The sequence below is a fragment of the Dipodomys ordii genome, unplaced genomic scaffold (assembly GCF_000151885.1).
Source record: "Dipodomys ordii isolate 6190 unplaced genomic scaffold, Dord_2.0 Scaffold45, whole genome shotgun sequence".
NCBI lineage: Eukaryota > Metazoa > Chordata > Mammalia > Rodentia > Heteromyidae > Dipodomys > Dipodomys ordii.
Window position 1 is genome coordinate 11358147 of NW_012267261.1, and position 13817 is coordinate 11371963.

Here is a 13817-nt window from a genome sequence, read left to right on the forward strand (position 1 = left end):
CTCCTTTAGTTCTTCACTTATGTCCAGCTGCTCTAGGACAGGAATAGTAGCTCTGCCCTCCTAAACCCATATCCCAGCCTTTCCCCCAAGTTGCCCTTTGGGGCTGGCTGTTAGGATCAGCTGTTCTCAGTCCCTAAGCTGAGCCATCACCTGCCAAGCGACTGAGATACGTTTTTCACAAATACACAGTTCTATATTTTTTTTAATTTTTGGAATCAGTCCCACCTTTGACAAGAAAGTGGCTCATCAGCTGTGATTTTTCTTAGGACTTTTGCTGCCCCTCTGGGGAAGACCATCAACAATCAACAGATGATCTGGATCTGGAATTTTCCTTCAGTGCTTCCTTCAGTCTTTCCTTTGAGTTATGTTTCATGACCAGAGACTACTGCCTCCAAAGATGGTAGAAATGATACACTGCCTATTTTTCCAAAAGTTTCTTGGTAGAACGGAGATACATTCAATAGAGGACCTTCACCACCGCCCACAGCTGGGGGAAACAGGAGTTAGAGCCATGGAATAAAAGCTCTGGGAGGAAGTGGTGCTGTGGCTCAAGCGGTAGAGTGCTTGCCTTGAGCTGAAGAGCATACGGACAGCACTCAGGCCCAGAGTTCAAGCCCCACGACCAACCAAAAAAAGAAAAAGAAAAGGAAAAAAGAAAAAAAAAAGCTCTGGGAAAGGAAAACACAGATCTTCCTGGGATGAATGAGAACAAGGAAGGGATCCCCAAAATGTAGAATATGGGGAAATGGGCTGTGAATGTCTCTTGAAGCCTAGAGATGCCATAGAGGGCTGGGAAGCAGGGAAATGGTTATGTGACTTGCTTGCTCAGGATTAATCTGGCTGCTGGCAGTAGAGTCAGCCAAGTGACTGCCTAAATACCCCAGGCCAATGGAGGCTGCCTGAGACCAGAGTCCTGGCAGAGGAGAATGGAGAAGTGTGGGCTCTAAATGGTAGGGAAGGCAGGCTTACTGAAACCAATAGAGCCCCGACAGATGGGAAAGCTGAAGATGACCCCATCTTCACCCATGTGTAGACCAAGCCAAGTGGCCCAAGAATCAATGTATTAAAATGGGTGGAGGGTAGGGTTGCAGGAGTGGGGAGAGAAAGAGGCTGGGGATCTGTATATCCTCCACCCATGAGAGAGTGTTTCTAGTTACAGGGAAGCCTTATGCTTCCTTCCAGCATCGGGGTACCTGGAGTCAGAACACCGTCTATTGACCAGCTGGGACAACGGCAGCCCTGTCGGCTGGGGAGAAGAAAAGCAAGGCAGGGGCCTGAGAACTAGAAGAGGGAAGGAAGTAGAGGCAGCAAGAGTTGCCAGATCTTTCTAGAAGTGTGGCTGTGGAGGGGGAAAAAGGAGCTAGGCAGCACTTGGGAGGATCCGAGTTGTCACTCGTGTTTCCTTGTTTTTAGCACAGAAAGTGTTCAGCATTGGTGCATTTTGATGGAAAGAAAGGAGAATGGAAGAAACTGGTAGTGGGAGAAGGTGAGAAGGCTTCCTTCTGGCATCAGCCTTAGGAGCAAGACACTCCCCAGCAGCCAGGTAGAGATAGAACACAGGAGTAAGGCTTTGTGAATGAGGCTGGTGGGCGTGTCCTGGAGTTCTCACCCCACAGCTTCTTGTTCGCTGTTGAAGAAGGATGTGAGGTTTTTTGTTTTAGAATCTACCAAAGTCAGAACTTCTTTCTACTATAGGTATGGGCCTGCATTTTACATCGTAACCATAATGAAGCTGAATTTCAGGATAGAGAGAACCAGAGATGGACCCCCCCCAAAAAAAAGTGTTTCCTGTGCTTTTATTCTTCATCTATAATAAAGCTCAACCGTATCTAGATATTTTCCTCCTGCCTTTGGCATTCTACTTGCAGATGGTGCTCATGATCTGATCCAAACTCCTATGGACCCCAGGAGGGCAAGTGTAGCGGACACAGAGTTTAGGTTGTAGTCCTCAACCAAACATGGTGACCATCTCTGTCTTACCTCAAGCCATAAGGAAAATCAGCAATCTCATTCCCCCGACTCGCCAAGCACTTGGAGACTGAAGGAGAAAATGGTTTCTCTTCCTCACATCCTCAATTGATAAGAAATTGAAGTAGGAATACTAGGTTTAACCAGTGCCATGTTGGCCATATGGTGGATAGGGAATTGGATTTAACTGGCGCCATCTTGTCTTCATGGTGGAGGAAGGTGAAGACCCACCTCCCAGGTAATGGAAGATTGGTTGCTGGACCTGTCAGTCCTGTGCTTTTAACTCAGGAGACTCTTGAGTTTCCTGTGACCCCGCCCCCTGATGCTGACCCTATTTAGTCTTGGACCAGCTCAGATGCCATTAGGCGTGCCTTGTGTGCTGTGTCTCCTGTCTCCTGGCTCTCCTCCTGTCACCATGGCATCCCACTTCCACTTCCCGGTGGAGTTGATCTGGTTAGTTAGTATTGTTTTTCTGCTCTTTCTTTCCTATCCTGCTCTCACAACTCAGTTTTCTGACAGTATTAAGTGTAGTTGAGGGGCTGCTGGTCTTGGTGATAGGAGTCCATCTTCAGTTACCAGCTTTCCAATAACTACTCCCAATTCTACCTTCTCTGTTTCTTGTGACCGAGATTCCTTACAACAAAATAAAGTCAGAGTAAATGCTTCATTTAAAGTAGAAGTTTTTGCTGGATTTCTTTCGAGGATTGCTTTATCAGTAGTATAAGTTTGTGACTCAAAGTCTGCTTATCACTCCTTGACAGAGCATCCTTGCAGCATAATAGGTTGGCGGGGGGACCATAAAGACTCAGACTTTTCTGTTGATCATGGTGAAACTCTGGTGGGGTTTTATCCTACAAGCTCCCCATGGCGTTCCTCTGAGGCTATTGTGAGGCCTGCATTGCAGCCTCTGCCCAATTTGACTTCCTCTCTCTCCCTTCCACAGGTGCTCATCCCAAGGAAAGTTTCAGCTCAACATCCTGCACGCTGCATATCATGTGATAAGCCAGTCCCTACAGAAGCTGACTTGTAGTGTTCATGGATGTTACCTTTTAACTCCATGGGATGAGGGCTGGTTACTGACTAGGAACAAGTGCTGTCTGCTCAATCTGTATCTTTCCCAGTCCAGCCATGCATACTTCCTTGAATAAATCATCAGTGCCCTTCCTCAAACTGTCTCAAGTTCAGGGTATTTGCATTTTTAAAAGATTTATTATCAGTGAGAAAGTACATTTTAAAAATCTTTGCTCTGTGGAAGAGATTTGGAAAGTCTGACAGATGTTTCCTGCCTGGGATGGCAATCCTCATATTTCAGCCTCTTGAGTTGGTAGGACTGTAGGAATGAGATACCTATACCTGGCCGGTGAGCGACTGGGGTGTAAGTTCAGTCTTCTCCATATAAAATACGCAATTCTCCCAACCCACTTGTTAAAGACTATCATTTCTCCAATGATATTTTTGGCATCTTAGTAACAAAAAAAAGATGTCTCTAGCTGTGTAACTTTATTTCCAGATCATGTATTCTATTCCACTGGTCAACATGTCTGTTTTGTGCCACTCCCTTGCTGTTTTCCTTACTATAGAGCTGTATTATAATTTGAAGTTAGGTCTTAGTATACCTCCACTGTCTTAATAGGCTTAGTGAATCTTTTGAAATATATATTCCAAAATTAGAAAATCTAGAAGAAATGAATATATTTCTAGATGCCTATGACCTATCAAACTTGAAACAAGAAGATACAAATAACAGAGCAAAGAAACTGAAGCAAGAATGAAAAGCTCAGGAATGTATAGATTTACTGCTGAATTCTACCTGATTTTTAAGGAACTGACTCAATGTGTCTCAAAATAGTTCACAAAATACAAAGGAAAACACTTCCAAACATAATCTGTAAAGGGAGTATTTCCAGATACTGAAATGGATTGAGGACATAAAAAAGGGGAAAACTATAGGTCAATTTCCTTGATGAACACAAACACAAATAAAATGCTTCAATGGGAAATGAAAATTATCATACACTACTTGCAAACTATATTTGACAATACATTATAATGCTCATATGCCAGATCAAGTTGACAATTTTTTTTTGCTTTTTCCCCACTATCCTCCCCATATGAAGAATTCAAGAATGTCTTTGTAGCTCCCAGAAGATTCTTAGAGCCAATTAGTTATGGACTTGAACCTCCAAAATAATAAGATAAAATAAACCTTTTATCTTTATAAGTTTATTTATCTCAGGTATTTGTTATTGAACCCTCAAAACAGACAGACCAACACAAGCATCAAACATAAAATAAAGAAGAGAGGTGGATGAAACAGGTTTGGGACCTATCTCTGGCTGCCTCTGTGACTCGCGTCACTTTCTCTGCCTTCAAAAAGACTCAGCATTGACTTCGCTAGGCCTGAGACTAAGACCCATGGCATCTTCCTCACTCGGTGTTAGATCCTTGAGAAGCTGCAACCTAGTTCCAATGGTTGTCAAGGAAACCAAAGCATCCTTCCTCTGATCATACCTTTCCAGAACACTAAAGACCAGTTTCCCAATATTCTTTTCTAAAGGACATGTACTGTTACTTTGGACTTAAATAACCACCTGAGGAAACTGAAATATCCTGGAGACCATGCAGCTTAAGAAAAGAGAAGAGAAACAAACACACAGCATGAGGATTACTGGAAGTCAGACTTTGATTGCTAAGAAGTGAAACAGCTGGCACTGGAGAAAACTAGGAGAGACCCAGCTTTCTTCCCGTGGCGGGTTTTCTCATAGGGACAGTAATGGGCTCAATTTCTTTATAATAAGAATTCCTTAACTCAAGAGTCAAAGCAGACACCCTGAAAACATTGAAGGACAGAATAGGAGAAACCTGTTTTCCTTGGCACAGGCTGAAAACTTTTCTTAATAGAGACCCAGAAACACAACAAATCAAAGAAAGGTTGGACAAATGGGATTGCATGAAGCTGCAGAGCTTTTGCATGGCAAAGGAGATAGCTAGCAAGATCAATAGAAAGCCCACAGATTGGGAGAAGATCACTAGCTATACAACAGACAAGGGTCTCATATCTAAAATATACCTAGAACTCAAAAAATTAAAACCCCCAACAACAAATCCTCAAAGAAACTACTGCCCGATAAATAAGCGGGCTAGAGACTTAAAGAGAAACTTCTCTGAAGAGGAAATAAGAATGGGCAATAGACACATGAAGAAATGCTCAACTTCTCTAACCATAAAAGAAATGCAAATCAAGACAACATTGAGGTTCCACCTCACCCCAGTAAGAATGGCTATAATCAAGAACTCTAATAACAATAGATGCTGGAGGGGATGTGGACAGAAGGGAACCCTACTGCATTGTTGGTGGGAGTGTAAACTTGTTCAACCACTTTGGAAAGTAGTATGGAGGTTCCTCAAAAAACTCCACATAGATCTTCTCTATGACCCAGCAATCCCATTTTTGGGCATTTATCCAAATGATCACAAACAAGACCTTACTAAAGCTACCAGCATAACTACATTTATTGCAGCATTATTTACCATAGTTAAGATATAGAACCAACCCAGATGCCCCTCAGTAGATGAGTGGATCAAGAAAATGTGGTATATATACACAATGGAATTCTATGCCTCCATCAGAAAGAATGACATCGCCCCATTTGTTAGGAAATGGAAAGACTTGGAAAAAATTATATTCAGTGAAGTAAGCCAGGCCCAAAGAAACATAGGTCCCATGGTTTCCTTTATTTGCAATAAAGGACAAGCAGAAAAGCTCAGATAAGATGATGTTAAGCTAAATGAACCCCAAGATAGGGACACAGTGGTTTTTTCTTCCTTGCTATTGTTTCTAACATATTTATAAGGTACCATGTGATTTTTTTTGTTGCTTTGTATGTCCCTCCCCCATGGTATAACTCCTGTTTTCACTGTATTTGATGTTGGTATAATTTGGGGAGGGGAAGGGAAAAAACAAAATGTTTAAATAGGGATACAGATTGACCCATTGCAACAATGAGATGTACAAAACACCATGTTGAAAATGAACTTTACAATTTAGTCAGGGGGAGGGGGGAGAGGGGGAGGATGTAATTGAGGAGATGGGAGGGGTGGGATGGTAAGGGAAAAACAAAGGAGGAGGCAATGATGCTGGATAAGAAATGTACTCATTACCTTGCTCATGTAACTGTAACCCCTCTGTACAGTATTTTCACAATAAAAAACTTATTTAAAAATACATTGTTGAATATTTTAATTTGATGTTCAAAGTACCCTTTCTTCTTTAATCCTCTCAATTCCTAAAACAAGCCAATGAGGTAAATCTTCATTTTACAGATGAAACCAAACATTGAGACATAAGGTCAATGGTCCAAGAATGGACAAAGACTGCAGCCTTCTCCAGAGACATAAAACCATGCGTTCTCTACTGTCCAAGAAGAATAATTTCTATATGTATTAGACAAATTTCTCAAAAAGGTTAAAAAACAATAAAGGTATAAATCATAGACAAAATTGTGGCAAAATACTTCTAGCATATACATAAATAATTTTATGAAATCAGAATTGTTAGCCCAATGAGCTCCCTTCCCATAGTTTAGCATGCTCCTTCCCCGCTTCCACAGCTTGGCATGCTCCCCTCCTAGGTAACACTAAGTCCATTTAGTAAAGACAGTCAATAATCGGCCTCCTTTGCCCTGAGATGGCACTCCTCTGGGGCAGCTACTACCATATAAGTCAGCAAGAGCCCCTTAGAGTGACCTTCAGGTCTGGGCAGCTGCAGAGCCCCTTATCACTACTTGGGCAGCAGCCATAAATCCTGATCCACTGTGATGAAGCCCCTGGCCCTCATGTCCACACCAGTGTGTCCACCTCCTAACCCCTTCTAGCCCCTCCTAAACTTCAGTAGGTTATATAGGTCACTTCAGAAATAGTCAGCGCTTCTCACTCCTCCCTTGTAAGAAGGGGTCTTGCCAGTCCCTTTTTTGGTAATAAACCTTTTCTTTGGTTTTTTGTACCTGGATGTCTGTGTGTTTTCCTGGCAAAATCTAAAATAAATCTAATAAGAATAACCAAATATTAAATTTGTCTTCCAAATATGGTTTCCTGGTCTACTTGTAGAACTCAAGTGTTTTGTCTCATATGTTTCCTGAAATGTTTTGATTTTTCACAATCTGTTATGGGTGTAGAGGTATGTTCAGTATAATCTACATCATAGTTATCTGTCCTTCCCATTCTACCACTCCAGACACTGGTAAGAAAACTTCTAGATCAACAACAAGAAGTCCTAAAATCTTATGGGTGATGCTTTTGTGATCTAAGAGAATAAGGAATTTGTTATTTGTGGAAGACCTTGTCATGAAGAGGTCTTAAATTCTTTTTAGTAAAGAATTGAAGTCTGGTAAGTGGCCAGACTTGCACCCAACTATGGCCAACTCTGTACTTTTCAAAAGCTCTATTCTTGGAGCATCAGTTTAGCATGTTTCTGCAGTTAGACAAGTTGTATGTAATTTGTTGATAACAAATTTAAATACTACAATTTTCACCAAATTACACAATAAATTTTAGCATAAAACTGAAGACTCTGGTGGTAAGTGGATTATTTTCATTTGTTAAGTTTAACATTGTCATTACAACCTTAGATGATGAACTTCCTGTTTGGATTATGTTGTAGGAAAGATGCTGCCCTACCTTTACTGATATAATAAGGCCCAGACTTAACGTTTGTTTATTGTTTTCTCTGCTTAAAGTCAGTTTGTGTCCTTATTAGATTAATTTTTTTTTGGGTCCGGTCGTGGGGCCTGAACTCTGGGCCTGGGTGCTGTCCCTCAGCTCTTCAGCTCAAGGCTAGCGCTCTATCACTTGAGTCACAGTGCCACTTCTGGCTTTTTTTTTTTTTTTTTTGCTTATGTGGTGCTGAGGAATAGAACCCAGGGCCTCATGCATGCAAGGCAAGTGCTCTACCACTGAGCCAACTTCCCAGCTATTGGGTTAAATTTATCACCTTTCAAGCAACATACTCTGTGGCATGGAGGAATAAACATTTCTCCCTCACTTAGAACTCTAAAAGTTCTTGAGCACATGAAAATTGTCAGAGCTGTTTAAGACACTGTCTTTTTGGAACAGAATGCTTTGAAGAAGGCAAAAAAAAGAAGGAAGAAGTAGATTCTGCCAGCTCCACCCTGTTGGGAGCCTCCAGTGCTCAGGAATCCAATGTAGCCCTCCAATGTGCAACATGTTCTCCCTCCCCAGACAGCCTCCTGAGGCCTTTCCAGCTTCACAGAGGAGGGTTCTTTATGACTGCCTGATGCATAGTCAGTGCATTGAATGGATATTTCATGAACTACCTTCTGTATATAAGTTCCACAGCATTTAATAATTTAGAAAATACTTAAAATATCTATTTCTGTGGTTCAATCTTACCCATTTCATTTAAAATTCACTGCTACATAAAAATACCTTAGTATAAGCATACATGTGTGTAAGTTGTAAGTAGACATATGTAAGGAGAACATGCTCAAAAGTGTGATATCAATGGGTGTGACCATTTTGGAGGAAATCTAGGAAAAAGGGGTTGAGTTTCATTTCTGAGTGTGCATAATATACAGAAAAGTTAAAGGAAGGGAGATATAAATGCTAACAGTAATTTTTTTAAAGTAGAGAGCCTTAAAACTTATTAAATTGTAGTAGTAAAATTTTAGTAGCTCAGATTTTTTTGTAGTACTAGAGTTTTAACTATCAAGAAAGCCCTGCTTCATTATTCTAGGCTACAACTACCACATAAAGTATAGTTTTGTGTCTAAAGTACAACAGCTTCCTTTCTTTTCTCCTATCTGATGCCACTGAGCTTTTTTTGGAGCATTCGGCCAACTTTGTACAAAAGAGCCCAAGTAAGTTGTTATGAAGAAAAGCTGTACAGTCTGACCAGGCATTGCTTAAATGAAGACTTTCCCTATTGTGTCCAAATGAAACAGTCCACATAGATCTTACAGACTTCGAACATGACTCATAATTCATCTTTAAGATTTAAACACAGATACCTATTTATTATCACCCTGTCTAACATCCACTAGATTTAATACTCCAATTCTCTGTGAGCTGTTTCCTTATTTACTCAAGAATCCTGACATAACAAGCCAGTGGCCATTTTCTCTGGTTCTTATTATTTAAGAGCACTGGACATATTTCCATATTTATAACTTACCTGGGGACTTTCTATAATGCTAAAGTCCACTTGGCTTGATGGCAAATGAAAGAGGAAGTGCAGTTAAATTATACTATCCTCCCATGGCCCAAGGTCTCACTCAGTCACTGACAGGAATTGGCATAAAACTCCCTGATCTTCTGGAAACATTCATGATGACTCATCTAAGTGAGATTAAGTAATAATTAATTGGCGACATGCCATGACAGTGTCTTTTTGTGTGTGTGTGTGTGTGCCAGTCTTAGGTCTTGAACTCAGGGCCTGGGCACTAACCCTGACCTTCTTTTGATCAAGGCTAGCCAGTGCCACTTCTGGCTTTTTCTGTTTATGTGGTGCTGAGGAATTGAACCCAGGGCTTCATTCGTGCTATGTAAGCACTCTACCACTAAGCCACATTCCCAGCCTGGCAATGTCCTTTAACTTACCTATTTGAAATACTTGCACTTGAATCCCATCTAAAGGTCTTATGAGAAAACCCAAATGAAGGCACCTCTCTGAGTACTACCTCAAAGCATTTGCATTTTAATTAATTTTGTAAATTATAGAATTTAAGGATGTAAAAGTTTGCCCCAAATCATCCAGCAGAGAAACTTCATCTTTCTGAAAATGGAACCCTCCTTTCGAGGGAAGGATGTCACTTGCTTAAAGTGAACAACTACTTAGTAGAGGAGACAACACTTGAATCTGGTTTCCTCTCTGTATGGAATCTGAGGGGAAATACCTGATGGTAGTCTCCACAAGTGTGAGGAAGTACAAACATGACCCATGTTACTTCTCCTGTAACTATAACAGACCTTACTAGTAGGTGTTACTACAACAAACTCAGATAGCTTGAGAGTCTTTACATTAACCCCATGTAAAATCTATCATTTGGTTAGAAGTAACTCATGAACCAAAAGCCTAATCTATTTCAAAGGTTCTGAATTTCCTTTGCTTAGAATAGCCAAGGGATATTTTATTATCCGCTCCCTGTAACAAATAGAAAACTCCTGAAGGAGTGAGAATCTTTTCACTTGCTAAGAAATTTCATCTTCCCTTCATAGAAGGAGGAACAAGGGGGAACAAGGAAATTCTTAGGTAGTGAGATTATTCAATAAGACATTGTTGTAGTAGACATGTAGCAGTGTGCATTTGTTTTAAGTGAATTGAGCAATATACAGCACAACACATATACTGCAATGTAAGCTATGCTTTTAGTTAAAAAGATGCACCAGTATTAGTTCATAATTCATATCAATACCATGTAGATGGAAAAAGTTAGTAATAGGGGAATAGAGAATGGATACTTTGGGAAATTTCTATCTACTGCTTTAAAACCAAAGTCATCTCACTAGAAGATAATAATAAACCTAAAAACTATAACATTAGAAGCATAACAATTAGAAGATACAAACATTAATTTAAAACAAACCACTTAGGACATTGAGTTTAGTTTTAGATATCACAATTGTGAAAAGTAAATCTGTTTATTAAAGGGAAACTGAGGCTGTGAAAGGACTCAAAACTATGTCACACAAGAAGAACAGAGACTAATAGGGAGAACTAGAAAAGAATATATTTGGGCTTAACATTAATGGTAGTTGTCCTGTAACACTTGAAGGTCTGCTGTACAAAAGATCTGTTCTGCAACACTACAAGGAAGAGCAACGACTAATAGGGAGAACTAGAAAAGAATGTTTGGGCTTAACATTAAGTCAAAATTTAAATAGGATAAATATAGCCAGTGTGGGAGACAGAGTTCTCAGGCAAGTGGAAGATAGACTACCATTTGGTGGGCTGATTTTGCATCTAACATTTGTTTTTGCTTCTCTTCCATCAGATCTCTTTTCATTGAATTTATTAACCTATTTTCGAATATATATTGCTGGTAAAATTCACTTATCAAAATGCCTTTCTGTCAGAGGTGATAACAGTGCAACGATGGAAGATACAGAAATAGTTGAACATTATCAGTAATGGTGCTTTATATCGATTGAGACATATAGCTGTTTCAAGCACAACTAATATTTGTTATTTCTTATCAACTCAATAGCTTATATTTCCCATTTAGTCCTATTTTAATAATTGTAATAGCTTTGTTTATCTAATACCTGCTATGTGTCAAGCATTTTACAAATAGGATCTCACTTTAGGTAATCCTCACCATGAGCCTATGAAGTAGTTTGTATATAATTTTTAGTATTTATGTATTTATTTATTCATGATTTAATGGTGGGTTACAGTTACAAAAGTTAGGTAATGAGTACATTTCTTTTTGAATAGTGCAACATCTTCCCTCTCTTTCTTTTTATTGTGAAAATACCGTACAGAGGGGTTACAATTACATGGGCAAGGTAATGAGTACATTTCTTACCAAGCATTGTTGCCTCTTCCTTTGTTTCCCCTTCCCATCCCTTCCAATCTCCCCCCCCCCCGCCACCTGTGGCCCCTACCTAGGGTTATACCATGGGGGAGGGACATACAAAGCAACAAAGGAATATCTTATAAATATGTTAGAAACAATAGCAAGAAAGGAAAAAACGTTTGAGTTTTTATCTTAGGGTTCATTTCACCTAACATCAACTTGTCTGACCTTTTCTGCTTGTCTCAGACATATACCATGGGACCTATGTTTCTTTGGGCCTGACTTACTTCACTTAATATATTTTTTTCCAAGTCTTTCCATTTCCTAACAAATGGGGCAATGTCATTCTTTCTGACGGAGGTATAGAATTCTATTGTGTATATATATACCACATTTTCTTGATCCATTCATCTACTGAGGGGCATCTGGATTGGTTCCATATCTATGGTAAATAATGCTGCAATAAACATAGTCGTGCTGGTAGCTTTAGTATGGTCTTGTTTGTGATCATTTGGATAAATGCCCAGAAGTGGGATTGCTGGGTCATAGGGAAGATCTATGTGGAGTCTTTTGAGGAACCTCCATACTACTTTCCAAAGTGGTTGAACAAGTTTACACTCCCACCAACAATGCTGTAGGGCCCTTGTGTCTCAAGTGGTAGAGTACTCTCCTTGAGCTGAAGAGCTGAGGGATAGCGCCCAGGCCCAGAGTTCAAGCCCCATGACCCACCAAAAACAACAACAACAAAATCACCTCTTCCCTCCCTTTCTCCCAGTTTTTCCCTATGTGTCCCCTCCCCCAACAATGCATATAGTTCATTTTCAACATAATGTCAAGTGAGAATCACTGCTGAATTTGTTCACCCTGTGCCCCACCATTTTTGTGCTCCTCTTATCCTTCCCAAAGTAGATAAACTTACAGATAAGACAAATGGTACAGAAAACAAAAAGTGACAAAGGACAAAAAGAAAAAAAACAAAAACAAAAAGCAAAGTAACAAAAACCTCATCTACATTTCTTGGAGTGCATTTCAAAAAACATCATTTTATATGATCATAAGTACATAGCTATTGAGCCTTTGGATCCTCTTCTATGATTATACTTCTTTGGTCTCATTGCATGACTGTGTAGAGTCCTATATAGTTGTCCAAGTGTATATTTTTGTCTTTTACCATCCTTTGTGTCTACTTGTGACTTATGCATACATTCTAGTTTCAAAAAATGAAGGAAATCATGCAATATATGTTCCTTTGGGTCTGTCTTCCTTCACTTACTGTAATTTTCCAAGTCTTTCCATTTCTTTACAAATGACACACTAACATTCTTTCTCATGGAAGCATAGAATTCGAATTCGATGCATATATATGACACATTTTCTTGATCCATACATCCATACATACTCTGGGGCATTTGAGTTGGTTCTGTATTTTGGCTATGGTAAACAATACTACATTGAGCATGGTTGTACTGGTTGCTTTAGTGTGGCCTTATTGGTGGTCTATTGGATAAATGCCCAGGAGTGGAATTGCTGGGTCATAGGGAAGCTCTATGTTTAGTGTTTTGAGGAACTTCTGGTATATACTAGTTTTTTTCATCCTCATGCACCTTCGCAAATATTTGTGAAACACCTGTTGTCCAACAGGCTCAGACCATAATCAAGAATAAAAATGTGAGGGCTGGGAAGGTTGCTCAGTGGTAGAGTGCTTGCTTTGTATGCATGAGGCCCTGGGTTCAATTCCTCAGCACCACATAAACAGAAAAGGCTGGAAGTGATGCTGTGGTTCAAGTGGTAGAGTGATAGCTTTCAGCAAAAAGAAGCATTAGGGACAGTGCTCAGGCCCTGAGTTCAAGCCCCAAGACTGGCAAAAACAAAACAAGAATAAAAATGTGAATGAGACACTGTCCTCATCTCCAGCAATGATTCTAGTCTGTCCACTTGGTAATGCTGGGCTCTCCATACCCCATAGCATGATTCCAGGTGCCTTCTCTAAATCTGTAAGACTGCTATTCTTTCTTAAAAATATATACCTGTTCCTTTTTGTTTGGTGTTTAATGGTTGCTTGACAGTGAAGATTTTAACTTTCTTGTACTTGCTAGGCAAATGTTCTACCCCATGATCCATAGCTTTAGATTATTTTTTTTCATATCTCTTGCAGTTTTTGTCTGGGTAAGCTTTGGACCATGATCTTCCTTCATATTCTCCCTGTGCAGCTGAGTGTTTACCATAATGTCCAGCTTGTTTGTTGAGATAGAATTTTGCTAGTTTTTCTCCCCAGACCGACCTTGAATTTTGATCTTCTCACTCATGCTTGACAAG